The sequence below is a fragment of the Peromyscus californicus genome, unplaced genomic scaffold (genome assembly GCF_007827085.1).
Source record: "Peromyscus californicus insignis strain IS unplaced genomic scaffold, ASM782708v3 Scaffold_4__1_contigs__length_199733344, whole genome shotgun sequence".
NCBI classification, from domain to species: domain Eukaryota; kingdom Metazoa; phylum Chordata; class Mammalia; order Rodentia; family Cricetidae; genus Peromyscus; species Peromyscus californicus.
This window is the reverse complement of record NW_026294562.1, coordinates 71,754,653-71,776,739: the sequence shown is the minus strand read 5'-3', so window position 1 is coordinate 71,776,739 and position 22,087 is coordinate 71,754,653. Positions and strand designations below refer to the sequence as shown.

The window sequence follows — 22,087 nt, the reverse complement described above, 5'->3', positions numbered from 1 at the left end:
ATGAACGCTATTTTATGTAGTACCTAATTTATGTAGTACTGGGGATTGAACCCAGGGCTTTGCGCATGCTAGGCAAGCGCTTTACCAACTGCTACATCTTTCAACCCTCTGAATTCTCTTAAAAGCTATCGATATAGAGGCTATAGAGCCCTGTGGACAATGATTTTTTAAAATAATTTTTCCAGCGTGAGACATTGCCTGGTCCCCTCCAGTTTTATCCCCTGCCTTCTCTGGGCTGGCCTGGAAAGTAAGGACTGATTCTTTTAAAATAAATACCGGGTTCTGTGGCTGATTCAAAGGGCCTAAGGTCTGCTGGGACCTCTCGTTCCTCTCAGAAGGAGTGGGACTTGGAACAGGATTAAAACACAGAAGATAAGAAGCCTTGAAGGCAGAGATGATGACTCCTGGGGTTCCTCCAGGTACCTGCAGAGCCCGTGGCAATCTGCCCCACAGGGAGCCTGCGCCACTGAGAGGGAAATGGCCCAATTCAGGACTGGTTAGAAATTGGGCTCATATGCCGGCCATTAGGGAACTTGACTCGACGAGCAAATGAGAACTTTTTGTAGTTGCACAAGAGAGCACCATTCTTAATTCGCCCTCTTCATGGCCGTGGGAGATGAGCACTTTATCTGAAACTCAAGTGCCCAGACTGAGAATCGAAAGGAAGCCGCCAGTGTGAGAAGGGGAGCCAGCTGCGCCCTGTTCCTCTGTGGCCGCAGGTCCACGCTGTGTTCTTGGTGTGCGGTCCCAGGAGCAAGTGCAACTGCAATGGGTATGACGGGGTCATCAATGAACGTGTGTCCATCAGATGGGCAGAGATGCTCTTCCCCGGTCAGATCCACCGAGGGTGATGGAGAGCGCACTGAGTTCTGGCCAGAGGGTGGAAACTGCTTTCAGAGTAGCTGCCGGGACATCTCTGCTGGCACTTGGTGCTCTCTTTATATTATTTAATGGCCAGAGTGAAGCCTGACTTATGCTTTTGGCCCAGCCTGTTGTCCAAGGTATACACCTGGGAGCAGTTTTGTTAGGCAAATACGGTACTGGGGGATTCTATGGCCTTGGGGTCCAGCCAATTATGGATTGAAACTAGTTTTCAAAATTCCCATGTTTGGGACCAGAGATGTGGCTCAGTTGACAGAATACTTGGCTAGCATGCTTAAAGCCCTGGCTTTGATCTTCAGCACTGCATAAACTGGCTATGGTGCTGCATGCTGGTAGTCCCAGCACTTGCGAGACAGAGATGAAGAATCAAGAGTTCAAGGTCATTTTTGGCTATATATACATATATAGTTATATAGATATATTATATATTTCAAATTATATAAATACCTTGTTTCAAATATATAAGCAATTATACATTTGTATATATAGTTGCATATATAAGCATATATGAAATTGTTTCTCTACTAAACACATATAGACTTTTTTCTTGTCATTATCTTCTGAATAATATTATGACAACTATTTACATTGTCTGGGACATTATGTAGGTAATCTATAGACCCTTTATAGTACCTGAAGTTATACACAGCTTATGTACAAAGCTGACACTTTAAAGCTAGGGACTTGTGTGCCTGTGGATTTTGGTATCATTGGATGTCCCGGATAAGAAGTGGGATCTGGGAGAACTGGATGTTAGAATGTTTCCTACCTGAAGCTGTTGGACCTTGGACTTTGTACAATACCTTTCCAGACATGGAAAATAATGGTACACAGACTCATGGTCAAAACCGTATTTGGGTCCGGGTTTTGTGATTCTTTAACGGCTTCCCTTGTCCCAGACTTTGACCAAAGTGATATCAGCATCAGAGAAACTGATCTTTTGATGCTATTGTCCCCTCTAGGTAGCCAAGAAGCAGTTAACCACTGGTTAATGCCTGCACCCACCTACCCACGGAGCGTGGGACCACTTACTCCAGTGGATCTTGTCACGAGTAATCCCAAGGACGGGACGTACTTGAAGGCACTGTGGGCATTGGCTCATATACAGGCTGGTTTAGTGCCATGTTATGCCTGACATGTAAGAGGCGTGGTTCTGCAGGGGCCTGGGAGGAAAGTGACATCTGAGAAGGGTAGATTGCGAAGATGTTGGGGGTGCTTTCTGGGGACCCCTGGTGTTTCTAATACAGCAGGCTTACTACGTCCACCCACATCATTTGATAAAATCCCAGCACAGGTGCGGGGCTGGCCCAGGTGCTTCGTCTGCCTCTCTTCAACTCCTCATCACTTATGACTGATTCCTAGAAATCTTGTTTTTTTTTTTTCTTTTTTAAATATATCAGTGAGACAGTTTGCAGATAATAACAACAGAACATTACATTCTACGTCCTTAAGTGAACTACACTGTGGTCATTAGTGCTAAAATGTTAACTTGACAGAATATAGAATTAGCTGATACATAGGGTCCTGGGCACACCCGTGGGAGATTATCTTGAGGCAGGGAAACCTGCCCACTGTGGGTGGCACCATCCTTTGGCTGGGATCCTTGACTGTCTACATGGAGAAAAGTTGCTGAGTAAGTAGCATGCATTTTCCCTCCCCTGTGTCCTGAGTGTGTGACCAGCTGCTTCAAGCGCTCCTGCCTTGACTTTCTTGCCATGATGGACTTTGCCTTGAATGGTAAGCTGAAATAAACCTGAAAAAACCTACTCGTTTTGTTAGAGTATTGCATCACAGCAGATGACTAAGACATGTGCTGTTCCTGTTAGTTTTTCTTCAGATATCTCTTCTATTTGCCCCAAACCCCTGCCTCTGGAGCCTCTCTCATGAAGCCTCTGAGGTCGCTTGGCAGATTATCTTCATTGTCAAACTGGAATGAGAGCGCCCTCTAGCCACCTGGAGGTGTCTCTGTACCATTCCTTTAACAGTTCACTAAGTGACAGCTGACACCCTCTCCTGAATGTCTGAGAGGCCTTCTTATTTAATTCTTTTCATTTTTCTGCTGCTTGTTCCTATGGTTATAAAAGCCTTACCCTGTCTAGCATATAAAAGACATGCAGTACATGGTTCCTGAAGGAACATAGCTCTTTAACAATCTTTTCTTTTGTGGGGTTGGAGAGATGGCTTAGTTGGTAATGTGTTGGCTTTGCAAGCACAGGGACTTGAGTTTGATCCTCAGAACTCATGCCAAAGGACTGTGGTGCACCCTTGGACTCACTGTTCTGAGGAAGCAGAAGCAGCTAGACCCTGAAGTTCGCCAACTGCTGGCCAGGCTAGCCTACCAGGCAAGGTCCAAGCCAGTGAGAGGTCCTGTCTCAAGAAGGAGCAGCAACACTGGCGGTTGTCCTCTGTCCTCTGACTTCCACATGCATGTGCACATAGACACACATACCTACACACTCACACGTGTGCACACACACACACACACAAGCCTCAAAAGTTCAAATAATAGGCAAATGTCTGAAATAAACTGTAAATGGTTCCTTGCACTCTGTTTTTGTCCTAATCCTCTGGGTAATTTGATTAACCATTTGTTGTATATTTTTCAAGGTTTTACAAATTCAAATATAAGCTTCATGCACATTTATGGAAAAGAGAAATACATGTGGGCCGCTGCTGTGGCTCAGCCTGTAAAGGTACTTTCGGCTAAACCTGGTGACTTGAGTTAGGTCCCCAGGACCCACACCATGGAAGGAGAGAACTGACTCCTGCAAGTTGTCCTCTGGCCTCCACAAATGCATACGTACACAGGATTGGCCAGTAAAATGCAAAATCTGCTTTAAAAACACAGACATAAACCATAGACTGAGATGCCTTTTCTCTCTGAAAATGAGATCATTTAATCTGAACTGGTGAATTTTTAAAAAATTTTTTTTTCCTGTCCATTTTTTGGCCCTTGCAATGTATCATGGGTATCTTTCCATTCCAGTTAATATTCAGCGATCAGGGCTCTCTAATAATCTATTTACCCAACCCATTGTTTCCCACAGCACAGAGGCTATGGCCAGAACTTATCTAGCTACCCTTGCACAGCTGTGTGAATGTCTCTGTGCAGAGATCCCTAGAATAAGATAGGACCTTTTAATTAAAGCCCCAACACAGGCCCCAAGCCTTGGAGGGCTGCTCCATAAATACTGGCTGATGACAATACCATGGTGTCATATTAATTAGAACAGGAAGAGACCCATTAGGGCAACCAATGCACATTCATAGGGCAAACTGGTCCTAAAAAAGGAAGACAGAACACTTAATATGCTCATCTGCAAAGACAAAAAAAAAACCGTATTAACTGTATTAAGTAGCAAGTTACGTGAGCACCAGCATAGAAATACGTTCCCAGAGGAGAGTTCGCGGCACAGAATGCATAAAGACACCGCATTAAAGATGAAACAAGAGGGATTATTTACCCAGCATAGTTACCTGGAAAATATACAATTTGATCTAGATAGAGGCTTTTACCGTACAAATTATTGTGGCCTCTACTTCAATCACAAACAGCCTTCAAGTTGGGCAATTGCCTTATAAAAAAAAAGGAGACGAGAACAGTTTCCAATTGTCTGGAATGAGCTTCAGAAACAGGCTGCTCGCTTCTGATGGAACAATTTAAGCTGCTCGTCTCCTTATCAGATGTGGACATCATTTTTCAGAAGGGGTAACCAGCTCAAATTAAATAGTTTTGCTGCAGACAGTCTGTCTGTCTCCCCTCCCCCCACCCCCTCTTCTCCTGCACACAGGGACCTGCAGGCCTCTGCTAATTTAGGAAGATTGGTCTGGGCAATGGCAAAGTGAGATGAATAGAAACAACTTTAGCAGAGAGAAAAATGAGCGATATTAAAAAGAAGAGAAAAGAAAAGAAAAAGAATAATAATGGCCGGTCAGGCTGATTTGACAGGGGAGAGACTATATCCTTGCCTGGTCGATTGTCTCCTAAACCCTTTTGAAACCCCAGGTTTTATTTGCAAATGATCTTCACTATGGTCCAAGAGTTCAACAGGAAAAATAATGAGCTAAAGCCACGAGTTGGCTTGAGCCAAATAGGGCTCTCGTGTCATTGTGAGGGGAGGTGAGAGAGAACAGCTCCCGGGCCATTTTGACCAAATTGCCTCAGTTCAGGCAGGGGCTGGTTATCTTATTGTCTCAGGTGTTTCTCAGCCTCCTGCGCTTGCCTGGTCCTCCTCCTCCGTCTTCACTTGGGCCCGGTGAGCTCAGCTGCAGAGAGGAGCGGCCTCTTTCTCCACCTGCCTGCAGAGCAGAGGAGTGGCATTCTGGGGGCCTGCCTAGAGCAGTGGCTACCCTAGAGAACTTCAGGGAATCTAAGGGAGGCCCTCCCTCCCTCCTCCCTCCCTCCCTCCCTCCCTCCCTCCCTCCCTCCCTCCCTCCCTCCCTCCATCTCTCCCTCTGTTTCTCTTTCCATTTCTTTCCAAGCCTATTCTGTCAGTTCCAGTTCTACCACTGGAAGTCTACCCCAAAACTCTTACTGTACAAACGTGTACTTGTGAATCTTCAAACTTCATTTTGAAATCATTTTAGACATATAGAGGGAAGCTCCTATGTTACCACTCAGCCCTGCCAACCGGTGTTGTTAGACCACATTTGCTCTAGGCCTTAACCGCCCCCCCGCCCTCCACTTTACTCACTTCACAACTAAATCACATTAGTATAGTTGTAAGTATTTGTGTGTACCGCCCCAAACAAGGGCATTCTCTCTTTTTTATTTGTTTCAGTTTTCTTGAGACAAGATCCCCTGGCTGGGATTAGAGGTATGTGCCCCTGGTCTGTGCAATGTTGGGCCTCTAACCTAGAGCTCTGTGGGTCTCATCTTAGACCAGCATAAGGCTGGCATTATGGGATGAAGCTGCAGATGAGACCTCCAAGGTCCAGAGCCATCATTAGAGAAGGCGGGGCCTTCCTGCCATCCCTTCACTGCAGCAACTGTTGATCAACAAAGAATGGGTCAAACAGTGGCTCTTGAGCTGAGCCGAACCACAGGGATTCGTGCTCCTGATGTTTCTTGGTGGTGTGGGCTCAAGGCTAACAGCTTCCACTCTGGTATCATTTCCTCATCTGTATCCTGTAGGAGGGGTTGATGGCAGCCTCATCTCATAAGGCTGGTGAAAGTCTGAATATCCTGGCAGAGGTAAAGTGTTCATGAGAGCATCTGCTACATACACATTTAACTACCATAACAACCATAACCACCATCAGCGTAAAGAACAACTATATGTGAAGCCACATGGTGTGTTGTGGGGCTCTACACGTGTGGTAGTTGGAAAAGACATGTTCTGGTGAAGACCCTAGGCAGCCTTAATGCAACATGTGCCGTTAAATGACTGATCACATGCATGGTCCCAGGAATAGGAGCAGCCATGTGACCATTCTGTCTTCTAGGACTAGCAGGTACAGGGTAAAGTGATGCTAATATCATCTGCTTTGCTACCAAGGTACTTCCCTAAGATGACGGGTTGAAGGGAAAGTAAAGACCATGGTTTAAAAGCATCTCCCCTCATTTCTTCAGAGGGTGAGGCACGCAGAAAGAGTAGTACCCATGAAGATAGGAAACATTCCCTTGAATGGGGTTCCTTTTCTCCCAGCCTTATTACACCTCAGGACTTGCTTCTCAGTGCAAAGTGCCAGACTGACTCAAGTCCCCAGACTCTCAGCCTCATCTTAGCTGCCTGAGAACATGGGAGATGGAACTGAAAGCCGAAAGTCATGGCTTGCTTCCCCAACTGTCGATTGCACTTGACACAAAAGAATGGGTCCCAGCCTCCCTCCCTTGGTTGGTGATGGATGGGGTAAGTTCAATTTGCTTGAAAGTTCCACTTGGCGGGAGCTCCACGGCCACATCCATCACGACGGTTTTCTGCTCCAGCTACTGCACTGTCATGGAGAAGGGGTCTGTGTTCTTAGAGGCCCTTCGTCTTTGGAGGGTGGACCAGCGCTGGCCATCCCCAGACACTGACAACAGAACCCGGTGTGTGATCTGGGTGGGATAGTCTTTGGCTCCTGGCCTGTGGATCAATCCTTCTTTCAGATTGCTGCTCGTCCTCTCAACACAGTCTAACCACACTCACCCTGAATAAAGCTTCATTTAATTCAGGGAACAGTGCGTGTGGTTTTTGAGGGGAGGGGACATCAGAAGAGAGAGATGGTAGATTAGCTGTGTAATAATTGAGTGCACACTGCCTTTTTTCATTGCTCTGCCAGGCCTGACAAAAGTAACTTGGGAGAATGGGTTTTGTCTCACAGTTTGAGGGGAAACAGTCCGTTATGGTTGGGAAGTTAAGATGTTAGGTGGCTCCAGTGGAGCAGAAGGCAGAGCCTTAGCAGGAAGGCAACCCTCCAGGGTCTCCAAGAGGGCTCTACCTCCTAGAGGTTGCATAAGCTTCCAAACAGGGATACTAAGTGCTCAAACACATGAGCCTATGGAGGACATTTTACATCCACACTGTAACAAGTGGAGAACTTGTTAGTCCTGTGTGTGTGTATGTATGTATGTGTGTTTACTATTTTTCACTTGCTTGTAAGAGGAGGTCGCTCTAATTACAGATGGGAATTATAAATAATTCACAATGATTTAAAGCACTGCACGTACTCATGAGAGAGGGGAAGCAGGGATTGGGCAGGGGTGTGTACTGAGGGGAGGCTGCTCTCTTTACTCTCTCTCTCTCTGTCATGACTGAAGATGGCTTTCAAATAACTGGGAAAGTCTGTGTGACTCTATCCTAGATGGTCTCAGGAAAGACCAGCTTCATCTAACCTCCATCCCAAAGCCAACATCATGGCCAGGGGTGCTGTTATTACCAACATGGCTGCTGGGGCCCTCTCCATGAGTTGAGAGAAATAGTTCTCATGGAAGTGAGTTTTATTGAATTGGGAGAAACATTTTTCCATGATCTGTTGTTGTTCCAGGAACAACTTCAAGACATGGTAGCTTACAATGACAATTAATTTTGTTGTTTCCCATGATTCTGTGGGGTAAGGATTTGAACAGGGCATGGCCACTGCCAGGAACTGTCTACCATCATGCCTTTCCTACATAATGTCCCCTGGGGCTGGAGTAAGCTATCTTTTGCATCTGAGTGACTCACATGCTCAGGCTGCAGTAGTCCAACTCTCTCTCTCTCTCTCTCTCTCTCTCTCTCTCTCTCTCTCTCTCTCTCTCTCTCTCGTGTGTGTGTGTGTGTGTGTGTGTGTGTGTGTGTGTGTGTGTGTGTGTGTGTGTTGGTGTGTGTCCCTGTTCCAGGGCTTCTCTTCTTACAGTGTCTCTCTAGAGTCTTCAGTAGGGTGGCTGGACTTTTTACATGCCAGTAGTGGGTTTTTAAGAGGTTAAAACAGAAACTTCCAAACCTTCCAGAAGCCTAGGCTCAGATATGGTGTCATTTCTGCTGCAGTTAAAGCAGGTTGCAGGCTTAGCCCAGATTCAAGAACAGGGAGCTGTCTGAAGGCATGGATGTCAGGTGTGGTTCACTGGGGACCACCAAAGTACAGAGGACCAGGATAACCAAAGATTGTGGACTTCAGAAAACAACCAGGTCTCTTTTGTTCATTTAGCTAGCTTCTTGAAGAAGATATGTTCATAAGAGATAGAACAAAGCTAACTAAACTCATTGACCATGGAGAGTATTTCCAATCTTCAGCCTTGTCCTGAGCCCAGAAGGCCAATCCCACTCTGAGGTCGATGAATTACTTGACACTGATTCCCCCCACATGCTGCCTGGGCCTACATGCCTTGTCAGCACTGGTACCATCACTTCCCATGTGGCCTGCTTTTCCTTTAGTGTTTTTGTGACATCTACCTGCTGGGGAATGTCTTTCTGTACACTGTGAATATATGTTATTCCCATTGGTTAATAAATAAGCTCCTTTGGCCTTTGGCAAGGCAGCTTGGAGGCAGGTGGGAAATCCAAGGAGAGAGACAGGAAGGAGAAAGGCAGAGTCTGGAGAGACGCCAGCACTGTTAGGAGAAGCAAGATGGTGGAAGTACCGGTAAGCCACGGCCACGTGGCAACTGATAGATACACAGAAATGGGTTAAGTTATAAGAGATACCTAGCGAGAAGCCTGCTGTAGGCCATGCAGTTTGTAAGTAATATAAGCCTCTGTGTGTTTACATGGGTTCGAGCGGCTGTGGGACCGCGGGCTACATCTACCCTCTGCTCTGCTGCCAGGCTGATCTTTCTAAAGTAGTGCCTCTGTTGTGACATTCTCTGGCCTTAAACTGTTCAGCGATTTTTCTTTTATTTACCAATAAACTCTAACATCGTAGGTGCTCAATGCTTTTGCCCCAGCCGACCATCCCAAAGTCTCCATCCATTGCTCAGATGCCTGGCTGGCCTTCCAGCTTTGTTCTGTCTGTCACTCTGCTCTCTCTGGTCCCTTAGCCAGGTGAGACTGTCCCTCTCTTGACTGCATCCATATTGGCCTTTCCTCCCAGGGTCTTCAGGTTCCTTCCCTCTCTCAGCCACCTCGGGTCACCAGGGTCTCAGTTGATACTTGTCAAACAAATGACAAAGATTTGGGGGGAAATGCAAGTCACAGTTTTCACCCCCTTATCATCCCTCTCTTAGCGTGTGGGATGCTGAAGCTCATTGCTCACTCTGGTGGCCCACCCTCTCATCTCAGAACGGGCTTCCTTTACGGGTTGGTGTCTATTGTTTATACTTCAAAGCTATCAATCCTGTTCTGTCCTCTGAAACCACATGAAAAATTAGGACAAACTTTCTTCTGTTAAAGCAGTTTCTGAATGTCTGAGTCGCCCTAGAATTTATGTTGATACCCAATCCCCTTTGTGATCAAGACATAGGTTCCCTATTGGTTAATATCGGTGATCATCTTGACAGGATCTAGAGTCACTTAGGAAAGAAAGCTCTGGGCATGGAGGACTGTCCAGATTACATTAATTGAGATAGGAATACCCACCCTAAATATGGTTGGCAACATCCCATTGCCTGGGGTCCTGGAGGGGAAACTGAGGAGAGTACCAGCATTCATGGGTCTCTGCTTCCTGGCTGTGGATGCAATGAGACCAGCTACCTCACACGCCTGCTGCCGTGCCTTCCCTGTCCTGACAGACCACACCTCTTTAAAGTGTGAGTTGCTTCCTCTCAGGTGTTCTATCATAGCAGCAAGAAAAGTAATCCAGAAAAGGGCCTCTGGGAGGTATTACGTCATTAACAGGACTAACGTCAAGGGATGATGTTCATATGCCATTACCTTATGTGGCAGAAGATGTCATCATCTTTAAAGAATGGAGCTCTGCTTGACAATCTGCCAGCATCTCTATCCTAGACTTTGCATCCTCCAGAGCTGTGAGAAATAAACATGCCTGCATATTGTCTATAGTGTATAGTGCCCATGTTGTGGTGTCCCAGAGGACTGAGACAGGCAATCACTAGGTTCCCACAGTCTTTTCTCCAGGTTTTGCTTCTGTAAACACCACTATTGCAAAGATGGATGGTTTTGAGAGCCTGTGCTGGGCAGAATCAGAGAGTCCTCCTTGCCCTGCCTAGTTCCTTGAGGTTTAGTTAGACCTTACAGATTTGCCTTCAGCTACCAACAGAATATATCAGCACACCAAAGCCTTCCCAACCTCCCCCCAAAAGGAAATGTAATATTGATAATATGACATAAAAGACACATTGTGAATCCCACTCAGTACTCTCTGTATCAGTTTGGATCATCCGAAGGTGACACCCCAAATTATACTCACATATACTTTTATAGGATTTCTTTTCTGTAGTAAGTTGTTTCCACCACTATGGAAGCAGAAAGATCAAATTTTGGTGGCATTCTTTCCACCAGACCATCTTTTCCCCTTGTCCCTTCAGTTCCTCTGTAAATAGTCCATGACCATGGGACCTCACATCACCAGCAGAGACTAAGCATCAATTAGGCACACTTACCTGATGGAGCCCAGGCCAGCAGGGCACTGTCAGGGGCTGCCTCCAAGCATGCCTGAGGATCAAAGTGACTTCCTTTAGTGTGTGCTGGCTTCAAACACTTTCAAGGTTTTCTGAGGGTAGCTTCAGGCAAAGGGAGGGGAAATGTTTCCATAGATTCAGGATTTGGAATTCACAGGGAGCCTAGCATTCTGTGACACCTTGTCCCCATGACTCTTCATGTTTTTTGTTCCCCTTGCTCCGGGCAGCCGGTTAAGCTTATCGTGGGCTAACTGCCTAGATCAGTGGTTCTCAACCTGTGGGTCTCGAGTCTAATGACCCTTTTACGGAGGTCGCCTAAGCCCATCGGAATACACAGATATTTACATTATGATTCATAACGGTAGCAAAATTACAGTTACATAGTAGCAATAAAAAATAATTTTATGGTTGGGGGTCACCACAACGTGAGGAACTGTTTTAAGAGTCACAGAGCCGGGAAGGCTGAGAACCACTGGCCTAGATTCTTACACCAACACTGCCAGGCCACAGCGCCCTTCAGTCCATATGGTGACTCAATGATGGAAAAGTTGGCTTGTTCGGTTTTTCAGAGAACAAACAACCGTCTCTTTGAGGAGAATATCCAAATGACATGAGAGGATGCTTTTTGCAGACACAGTGCACAGAGAAGTAGGTAATACTGAGAACCCACAGCTGGGGTCTGTGTCCCCCCAAATCCCAGGAGGTATTAGACTCTTCTTCCTAAGGAACAGGTCAGCTCTAGTTTGTAACAATTTTAAATGTCTTAACTAAAGTAAATATTTGTTGACATAGTAGAAAATAATCACCTCTCTAATGGTTTAAATAGAGAAAGGCCCTCTGATGCAGCCATGCAGGGCCCTGGTAGGTACCCCTGCTCCGTTCCCCCCGGTTCCCCTGCTCCGTTCCCCCCAAACCCCACTTTGAGCCCCACCCGGTCCAGCCTCCCCCAGCTTGAAAACCCATTTGTAATCATTACTTGGTGTCAGGTCTATTGATGAAGTACGTTTTCGCCCTTTGCCTTGGTGGCTGCGTGCAGGGACAGGCCTGGCCACAGAGGTGAGAGGGAGGTCCAGTCTTGCATTGCCCGAGGTGCATGAATCATGTCAGGAGGGGTTGGTGACCCGAGCCCATCTCTTGCCTCATCACAGACCTCCATGACACTCCTTCCAACTTAATTTCAGCCTAAGGGATGCTTTTAAGAAGATTTTAGAGCTCAAAAACATCTCCTCAGAAGAATTGTAGTTACATTAAAAACTAATTATCCGAGCTTAGGGGTATAGATCTGCTGCCATATTTTACACAGGGAGCAATTCGTCTTCCAGGCTCTGAAATATCATTACATAATAAGTTAAAGACACTAACCCAGAGGATACTGGGAAAAAGATAGTAAAATCACCTGAAAAATGAAGCACGGTGAGATTATGACAGAATAGCACTGCTCTCCTGCAACAGCTGTTTCCAAGAAGACACAATTTAAGATTAACGCCCCAAATGAGCCTGTGCAAAAGTGTGGGGGGCAGCGTGGTTTGTCTTGGGCCCTCAGGTTAAATGTGATATTTATCTTTGAAGTGCGTTCCTTTTTTTTTTGCCACAGGGAATTAGATACTACAAGAAGAATATGGACAATGCAATAACTCCAACGACCCACAGTGGATTGGAAGACTTCTTAATTGCATGGTGTGGCTCTTGAGTCTCCTAACATACACATGTAGGTGGGTATTATCATTATCATTATCATTATTATTATTATTATTATTATATTATTTTGCAGTTGAGGGGACACTGTGAATTATGGTCTTTTGGGGGAGTTAACAGGGAACCCAACTAAAAATGGCATCATTGGTAATTTACTATTTCATGTAACTGAATGAAACATTGTTAATGGATGCTACTGTAGTGATGGACTCAGTTTCTTTCTATGCTTCTGTCTTCTAGGGTGTCCCCTTCTTCCTCAAACCAATCCCCTTCATGCTCCCAAGATGGCTGCTGGTAGCTCCCAGGAGACCACATCCAGAGGATATTTTCATCTCAGCATCCACTTGGAGAGTCCTGGAGTTCTTTCTGACTGGGCTATCTTTGGTCATGTGGTCATAGCTGAATCAATGAATAGGCTCATGGGCTTAGCTTAGATTGCTGGTCCTGCCCCTGGAGCTGATGTCACAGTCATAGTTCCTGGGTACATGAGGACCTCAAATGGGAGCCCAGAGAAGCTTCAGATGGTGTGTGTGTGTGTGTGTGTGTGTGTGTGTGTGTGTGTGTGTGTGTGTGTACGTGTCTATACAAGTTTGTGTGTGTGCATGTGCATTTGTAAGTGGGGCACTCATTCACATGTGTGACCATGCAGGTGGAGGCCAGAGGACAGCCTCAGGTATGGCTCTTTAGGAGACATCTGCCTTGTTTATGTGAGTCAGGGCCTCTCAGGCAGATGTGGGACTCTCCAGGATATTCCAGGGATCTACCTGTCTCTACATCTCTAGTTGTGGGATTACAGGTGTGTGCAACATTCCTAGATTTTTATGTGGGTTCTGTGGGATTAAACTTGAATCCTTGTGCTTATAAAACAAGCACTTTATGGGCTCAGCTTCCTCTCAACACTGAAGTTCCAGACATGTACCAGAGACAGGCAGCTGGTCCGTGCTTCCTGAAGGTAATTACTGACAGATCTTGGATTGAACCCAGGTAGCCTCCTTCCAAGGCTTTTCCTCTGAACCGTTGTCCTTCTGGCACCTCCTTGCTCTTAGAGCTCCTTCTGTTTCTTTACGGAAAACGTCACTCTGACTTTAGTGACAATAACTTTTGGTGGCAAAACACCAATTCCAGAAAACCACAGGAAATGTGGTCTTATGGTGTGAAATGGTGGAAAGGGCCAAGAACAGAGACCCAGTCTCCTGATTAAACTTGGACAGGTCACTTCCTCTTCCCAGGGCCTCCACCTTCCTCACTGGCAAATGGAAAGCAGTGGGTTCTTCCTCCAACAAACCTATGCAGAGATCAAGCAAGACAGTGCTGTGTGAAAGAGTCCCCAAATATTTGTTTGTACTAAACAATCTCTACGTGGGACATCTCTGCCTCTTTTGTTCCACGTATGAGAAACTGACATGAAAAGTCTTTCATTTACGCCTCCAACAGATTTTATTCAACAAATCTTCTCATTGATACAGTCTGTCAACATTGCCTCCAAAGAAAGGCAAAGATCTTCAGGAGCACTCTGTGAAACCTGTGCCAAGGCTGAGGTAGGATGTGCATTCATAAGAAGCTCTTAGCTTCCTCTTGTGGAGGTGGAATGATTATGTATGTAAATGTTATTCTACTTTTAATTAAACTACAGCCTCATTGAAATGGAAGGTGGAAAGATCCCGGACCTGTTCCATGTCTAGATGTAATGTACCTTTGAGGTAGGAAAAAAAATGTGGGGACACAGTTGGAATCAGATGTGGGGCTCCCCCACCCCATTATCTGCCTTCTCTGTGGCTTTATTATGAGTGAAGACAGGCCAATGAAGTCATGCTGTCAACAGAATGAAGGAGTCTCCCAAAGATCTGACATTGCTTCTCCAAGGGATTGTTTCAAGGGTGGTCCAAGAGCTTTTAGGAATCCTATGCTCTTGGTCTAAGAGGGTCATGGGTGACCACAAAGGTGGAATACATAGGCAGTCCAATGGTATCCTGTGCGCTTGCTGCTTTTCTTTATTTTACAATTATTGAACCAACTGTGTGCCAGGCACTGGACTCTATACTAGGGGTCTAGATAGCAATGAACAGACAAATGACAACCCTTGACCTCCAGGGAGGTGTCAGTCCCATAGAGAGACTTGAGTGTCACCAGATCTTGTCACAGTGAGATAGTAAATAAGCCTCCCTTGCAATCCTGAGACAAGATGGAAAGTGTTAATTTGTGACCGTGCCTTTGGAGATATGGGTCAAGGACTGGATGGACAAGGCCTCTGGAGGTGTGCCAAGAGCTCCAACTCATCCCTGCCATTCAGTGAAGGTCTTGGTTAGTATTCTATCTGTGCCATCCACATCTAGCTTCCTGCAGCTCCTTGAAGATAACAACTCTCCTCTTCCTGACCTCTGACCACATATTTTGTCTGCCCCAAATGTGTCTCCAATTCTGCCACCAGTTCACTACCCTCCCAACTCTGTCATCTCCAAACATCAGGGTACTGCTGGACAACCCTGAACTCTCAGGTCTAGGTTGGGGTACGCCTATACAATGCTCCCTATTCTTCATTGTTGTAATAAGTTCTAAATCAGCTGTCTTCTGCCTCACTAGATTTTGGCCTCTAGTCTGACTCAGACAGTTCTGTCTTGGTCAAGAGTCTATCTGTTCTGATTAGTTTAACATCAGCTTGACAAAAGCTGGAGTTATGTGAAAGGAAGACCCTCAATTGAGAAAATGCCTCCATAAGATTCAGCTGTAGAGTATTTTCTTAATTAGCAATTGAAGAGAGAGGACCTAGCCCATTGCGGATGGTGTCGTCCCTGGACTGGTGGTCCTGGGTTCTGTAAGAAAGCAGGCTGAGTAAACCATGGAGAGCAAGTCCATGAGTAGCCTCCTCCATGGCCTCTGCATCAGCTACTGCCTCCAGGTCCTTACCCTGTTTGAGTCTTCTACTCTCCTGACTTCCTTCGATGATAGACTATGATGTAGGAGAGTAAGTGAAATAAACCCTTTCCTCCCCAACTTGCCTTTGGTCATGGTGTTTCATCACAGCAATAGGAACACTAAGACACCATCCAGTATCTAGTATGGCACGTATCAGACTCATACTTGCTGATCGGTTAGCAGGTTCATTTTTTGGTTATAACACTGAATTGCATTCTGAGTCCAATATCTATTTGAGCTCTTGTGTCCCTTAACGCTTATGACAGCTTCTGTCTTGAAACTTGTGCCTCTTCCCTGCGAGTCTCTGACAATGTGCATTTGTTGTTGGCTTTCTGAGCACTGATCATCCCATACTCTCTCATATACCCCTCCCTGCTTTCTAAAACCCAATTCACAGCCTCTGTTTTCTTTTCTTACAAGCCAAATTGTTATTGCATGTACACACACATATGTGTGTGTGTGTGTGTGTGTGTGTGTGTGTGTGTGTGTGTGTGTGTGTGTGTGTGTGTATGTATGCCACCAGATCTCCTGGCACCAGAATTACAGATGGTTGTAAGCTGCTACATGGGTCCTGGGAATCAAAGCAGGGTCGTTTGGAAGAGCAGCAACTGTTCTTACCCATTGAGCGGACTCCCCAGAACCATTGTTTGTGTTTTTAATGGTAGGTATTCCGACTGGGGTGAGATGAGATCTGCTTTGATTCCTCTGATGATAATAGATCTACTAGTATTGTTTGTGTCCTTTTGGTTTGGTTTTGGGAGCTCATATGCATTTATAAATTTAGTCATTTCTTCCTGGCTTTTCAACTTAATCATAATTATAAGTTTTCAAATAACCTATGTTTTATTGGTAATTGTTATAATAATTCCTTTTCACCTTTAGTTTATTTATTTAGGTCTTCTTTATCTTTAATTCCTTGTTTTCTTCTTTTTGAATTTCTGTTGATTAATCATCTGTCAATTTTGTTTATCGTTTTGAAACCAGCTCATTGTTTCATTGATTGTTTTGTATTGTTCATTTAGACTCCATTTAATTAATTTCTTGTCTGGTGATTTTTAAAATTATTTTCACATGTTAATTTTTGAATTTTGTTTGTTCTCGTCTAAGACCTTGAAATACATCATTAAGTTATTTATTTAGGTCAGGTGGTGGCGGCACTCACCTTTATTCCCAGCACTCAGGAGGCAGAGGCAGGTGGATCTCATTTTGAGGCTAGCCTGGTCTACAGAGTGAGTTCCAGGACAGCCATGGCTACACAGAGAAACCCTGTCTTGGGGGAAAAAGTTATTTAACATCTGTTTGAAGTCCGTCTGATTGTTATTATTACTTACTTAATTTTTGGAGACAGGTTCTCACACATCCCAGGTTGGCAAACATTTTATGCCAAGGGCAAAATAATACGTAGTCTAGATTTTGCAAGCATACAGTATCTATATCTCAATGATTCAGCACTGTACTGACATGTGAAACAGTCATACATGACACAGAAATGAATGAGTACCGGCTAAAACTTTAGTGATGAACACTAAAGTTTGAATCTCATATAGTTTGCACAAGTCCTGCAATATTGTTCTTTGTATTAAAAAAAAACTTTAAAAAATGTAAAACTCAGTCTGAGCTCAAAGGCCACACAAAAACATGGCTGTGGTTTGCAAGCCCTGGTCATAAAGAGAAACCGTTTATGCTAAACTACCGTTGGATGTGCCAAACCATGCTTGAGGGATAATAATTCTTAAAGGGAGAGTTAGGAAATAGACACCTTTAATTATGGTACTGTGGTTACCCAAGGACTCATTCATATGCTCTCCCTATCCCATCCCTACCAGAGACAGAAGCTTGCCATGTAGCCCAGGTTGGACTCAAACTTGTCATGGAGCCAATTCTGGTCCAGAATACTCACTTCTCATGCTACCATAATGACTCTTGAGAAATGACTGCCATCTGCAAAACCAGATCTTTATGTACAACCTGCATGCTGAGTGAGCTATTTTTAGATTCTTAAGATAATCAAACAACATTTCAAATAACTGGTTTTTCAAACTCTAATGATCAGGCATGTGCAAGCGAGGCTTTTAGATATATCAGGATTTTGGTGAGATGGAAAGTTGAACTTGAATCTGGCTGGTTGCTCTGAGACATACATCTTAGCAATTTCTTGGATTTTTTTCCCTGTACCTTAGAAATGGGAGCTAATAGTAGGAGCTTGTGGCTGTGTGTGAGAGTCAGCAATACATTTTAAAAACACGGCATGATCTTCATATATTTTTAAGATTCCAGTCTGCTCCCCCCCCCCCCCCCCCGTGGATGCCCACCCAGCCTTGGCATCTGTGGTCCTCAGGGAGAAGAACTGGTGTGTATGTCTGTGTATGTGCCCATTATTCCCTGCCCTTTTCCATTTAGGCAGTACTGGCCACCTCGGCATCACAGAACCCATAGACGTCGGAAGAGGCTGTAGCTTGTTATATGCCGAAACCATTATTAAAAGGAAAATAAAGTTAGTAAAGACAGGCATGGAGGAAGCTAGGGTGGAGGCGGGGGAAACATGTAAGCAGATGGAGTTCCATTTTATTGGGGAGGAAATGGAAAATTACAACATTTTGATTTTCTTGGAAAATTGAGTAGCCTGTCAGCCTACCCAAAGTATAAAGAGCAAACTGGATCACTCGTTCACCTACGAGGACAAATGTCCTGATTTGCGACCAGTCACCCCATCTTCTTTGATGAACAGAGCTTTCTCTTAAGTAAACAGTTAAGGCCTAATTGGATCATTGGTATGGTGTCACAGTAATTAATGTACAGTCTGGAGTAGTTACATATACCTCAGCTGGAGCAACACCAGGTGAGTGCTGCTGGGAAACCAAAGGCACCTGTGGGATCCAGCCAGTACCACCATTGTTCTTGGTGATGAGGAGAAACATGGGGAGAAACATGAGGGATGTCTCCAGGATACCTCATACGTTATGTAGAGGTCAGAGCAACGGCAGAGGACTAGTTATTAGGGCTTTATTACCATGCTTAGTTAAGAGGGGATGAAAATGGCCTCCAGGAGGGTAAGCCATGCTCACATTGATTTTGTGTCTTGCTCATTGGCTCAGACTGGGATGCAGACACCAACTTGAGTTAGTTTAAACCTAACAAAGGAATTCACTTAAGGACTCAGGAGGAAGGCAAGAGGAAAGCAGGTAGACAGACCTCTGGGGAGGAATCCGCTCAGGTTCTGGAGTGGAAGCCGGCAGCCGGCTAGCCTCTCCTACTTCTGCTCCTCTTAGGACTAGCCTGATTTGTTTGTCCGTATCTGGAAGCTTCCTGACCCATGTTCTAGTCCACGTTGAACACTCCTGTTCTCCAAAGGAAGAAAAGCCCTCATGTCCAGTGCTCAGCAGTTTTCAGGGTAGAAATAATGACAGCTTGGAGATCGTCCAAAGTTGCTTCCAAGTTGCCACCATGAAGCTGGAGGTGAGAAGAGAAGCAGGGACCCCGGAACATTGTTTCCACCTTGCATGAGTGGAAGTATGAAAAACCTCCAAAGCATAGACCATAGCAGAGTGGGGCTTGTTATTAGGAGATAAGGACCTCCAGTAGCTGCTTTTTTTTTGTTGTTGTTAATTGAGGCAGGGTCTCATGTAGCCCAAGTTGGCCTCGAACTCACTACGAGGTAAAGGATGACCTTGAACTTCTGATTCTCTTGCCTCTGCCTCCTGAGTTGTGATTATAGGTGAGCATAGCCATGCTCAGTTTGTGTGGTGTCAGGACTTGAACCCAGGATTTCATGCATACGAGGCAAGCCCTCTACCAGTGAAGCCATAATTCCAGCCTGCTACCTTAGCTTAATTAATATAATTAAAGTTTGTATATCTATCTATCTATCTATCTATCTATCTATCTATCTATCTATCTATCTATATCTGTATTAAATCAATCACTCGTTTTCCATGCTGAATATCAAGCCCAGGGCTTCTCATATGTGAGGTAAGTACTGTCCCAGAGCCATACCCCAGCAAGCTGGTTTTCATGCTCATGTTGACGATTTCAGACGAGAACTCCAGACAGTTTAATAATTGGCTCTTTGGACTGGTCTGCAGGAGCTGATTGGAGCACACTGCTGTTTTCTTCCCACTTTGGCAGCTCTGAGCGATTCCCTAAAAGCCTCATTTTTATCTTTCACATTTTATGTCCTGTTCATCATTATCTCCATTTTGCAGATTGGGAAAATGAGGCCCAGAGACCTTTAGTTACTTAAAGTCACACAGTTAGTCAACTGCTGAGCAGAAATTCAGATTGGGACCCATCCTTTGCCTCAAAGCTCTCTTCCCACCAGACATCGTGTCCCGCTGCTGGAAGAATTCAAAGTCAGGTGCTTAAATAACAAACTTCCGGAGCCCGAGGGGTCGAAGCACTTGGGACAGAGAAAAGACACAGGTTTGTGTAAGATTACTAGAATAAAGCCATGATGTCATTTTTGCCCCCGAATCCGAATCTCAGGGCAACCATTTTCTACCTTCTGGTCTCCAGGGGCAAGAAGCCTGTATCGACTTATTGTAATTTGGGGTTTGCCACAGCTCCGGTAGAACTGAATAGGGGTTCGGATGCTCATTTCTACCCTGCCCATTGTTGGTCATCCCCCAGCCACTTTGTGCTCTTCTGCCCTCAGGTACTGGGTCCAGTTAATTCTTCCTGCAATTAGTATTCATGGTCAGCTAAGCAGAGCTAATACAACAAACCGGCTTCCTTTGAAGGTCACATTACATGTCTCTGAGCTCCTGCGGGCAGGCGCCTTGTGAATGAGATATTCTCAACTATCCTAGGAATTTAATTTTCCTGTTTCTAGATTTCCAAGTCTACCTATTGAATTCTTTCCTGTGATTCCCTAGAAAGCCCGAAGAGACAGCCAGCCAGACAAGAGCAGAGTCAAACTGTTGTTAGCATCTAAAGATGTTTCTTCCCCTGGTGGGACAGGGTGGCCGAACAGGTCCCTGCTTGTCCGAGAGTGGCTAGAAAATTATACATATATTGTTTTTGGGGAAAGGCTGAATTCAGATTATTTCAAAACAATTTGCAACCATTTCAGGTAATTTCTTGGATAACAGAAGCAACAAGAAATATCCTTTAAAAAGAATTTAAAAAGCATATTTTTAGAACAGCAAAGGGGACCTCATACCAAATGCATGATGCCAGTTTATAATACTTCAAATGGTCCAAAATGGTCAGAAAATTCACTTAGCTGCTTTGGAGAAATTCTAATGTGGCTGAAATGATGACACAAGCCAGCCAATTCCATCCTGGGAAAGAAGGTCAACACAATATGTCTACTGGGCAGCAGTTAGGATAGCCTGACAATGTTGTTTATCTTATTTTCCTTCTTTTTATAGTTAAACACAGCATCAGTTTTAATTTATGTTACTTGAAGAAACAAATCTAGGAACACAATAACTTCTGGCTTTTGTTGTTGTTTAAGACACCATTAATTCATAGCAGACTTGGTTTAAAATTTTCCCTTTCTCAGATTTTATATTCTCTCTCTCTCTCTCTCTCCCTTTTTTTTTTTTAAAGATTTATTTATTGTTTTAAGTCATTTATTTATTATATATACAGTATTCTGCCTGCATGTACGCCTGCACACCAGAAGAGGGCACCAGATCCCATTATAGATGGTTGTGAGCCACCATGTGGTTGCTGGGAATTGAACTCAGGACCTCTGGAAGAGCAGTCAGTGCTCTTAACCTCTGAGCCATCTCTCCAGCCCTCTCTCTCCCTTTTAATACAGGGTTTCACTATGTCACTCAGTCTACTCTAGAACTCATGATTCTCCTGCCTTAGCCTCCTGAGTGCTGGGCTTACAAGGCTTGTACAATTAGGCTTGGCTTTATACTTTCTTCTTCTTCTTCTTCTTCTTCTTCTTCTTCTTCTTCTTCTTCTTCTTCTTCTTCTTCTTCTTCTTCTTCTTCTCTCCTCCTCCTTCTCCTCCTTCTCCCTTCCCCCTCCTTCTCTTTCTCCTCCTTCTTCTCCTCTTTCCTCTTCCTCCTCTTCCTTTTTCTTTTGAAATTGATACACAGCATTTTGGAGCCAGCAAGTCTTATGCCCATAAGATAGTGTTTTCCATTTTGCTTTGGCCACTAGGAAGCTCTGGATGGATTCTGGTGGTCTATAGGCCTCCCTGGTACCAAGTCACCTAGACCGCTCCTGCCTCTGGACTCAGGTTACCTTATTCTCTCTTACTTGTTACAAATGTGTGTTGGTTCCTGGAAGCTGCCTTTCACTCTTTCACGTCTGAAACAAAGGAGGTAACACGAACAGACTGTGAGAAAGGTAGGGGTGAGGCTCTGCTTTCTTTGGGGTGGGGTCTCCAGTGCTGTCCAAATCTCTGCTTCGTTTCAGCTTATCCCAGGACCCTACCCCGTGTCAGGCCGTTCCATGTCCAGTGGGGAAGGCAGCACAAAGACAAAGCTGGTATGCTGACTCTGCTCCCTCTCAGCAGTTTGCCTAGTGTCCTGCTCTGAGCGGAGCATGAGAGGTAGACCCTACAGGCTGGCCATTGGGGGTGCTGCACTCAGCTCAGAGAAGAGGTCTGCCCGCCCAATGGTCCTGGGGTGAATAACGCTCAAACTTACCAATACCCTC

The 22,087-nt window shown here is 45.0% G+C and overlaps 1 long non-coding RNA gene across 2 annotated transcripts in view; it reads left to right on the top strand.

The window, feature by feature from the left end:
- The window catches only part of LOC128125232 (uncharacterized), a 116,027-nt gene that overhangs the window by 9,122 nt on the left and 84,818 nt on the right, over positions 1 to 22,087 (top strand). The window contains exons 2-4 of one of the 2 annotated variants that reach the window (XR_008223112.1): positions 12,456 to 12,573; positions 12,797 to 19,888; positions 19,982 to 21,916. This is a non-coding gene — a long non-coding RNA (uncharacterized LOC128125232). Of the gene's footprint in view, positions 1 to 12,455; positions 12,574 to 12,796; positions 21,917 to 22,087 lie in introns of both variants that reach the window. The other variant, XR_008223113.1, reaches the window with a different exon arrangement.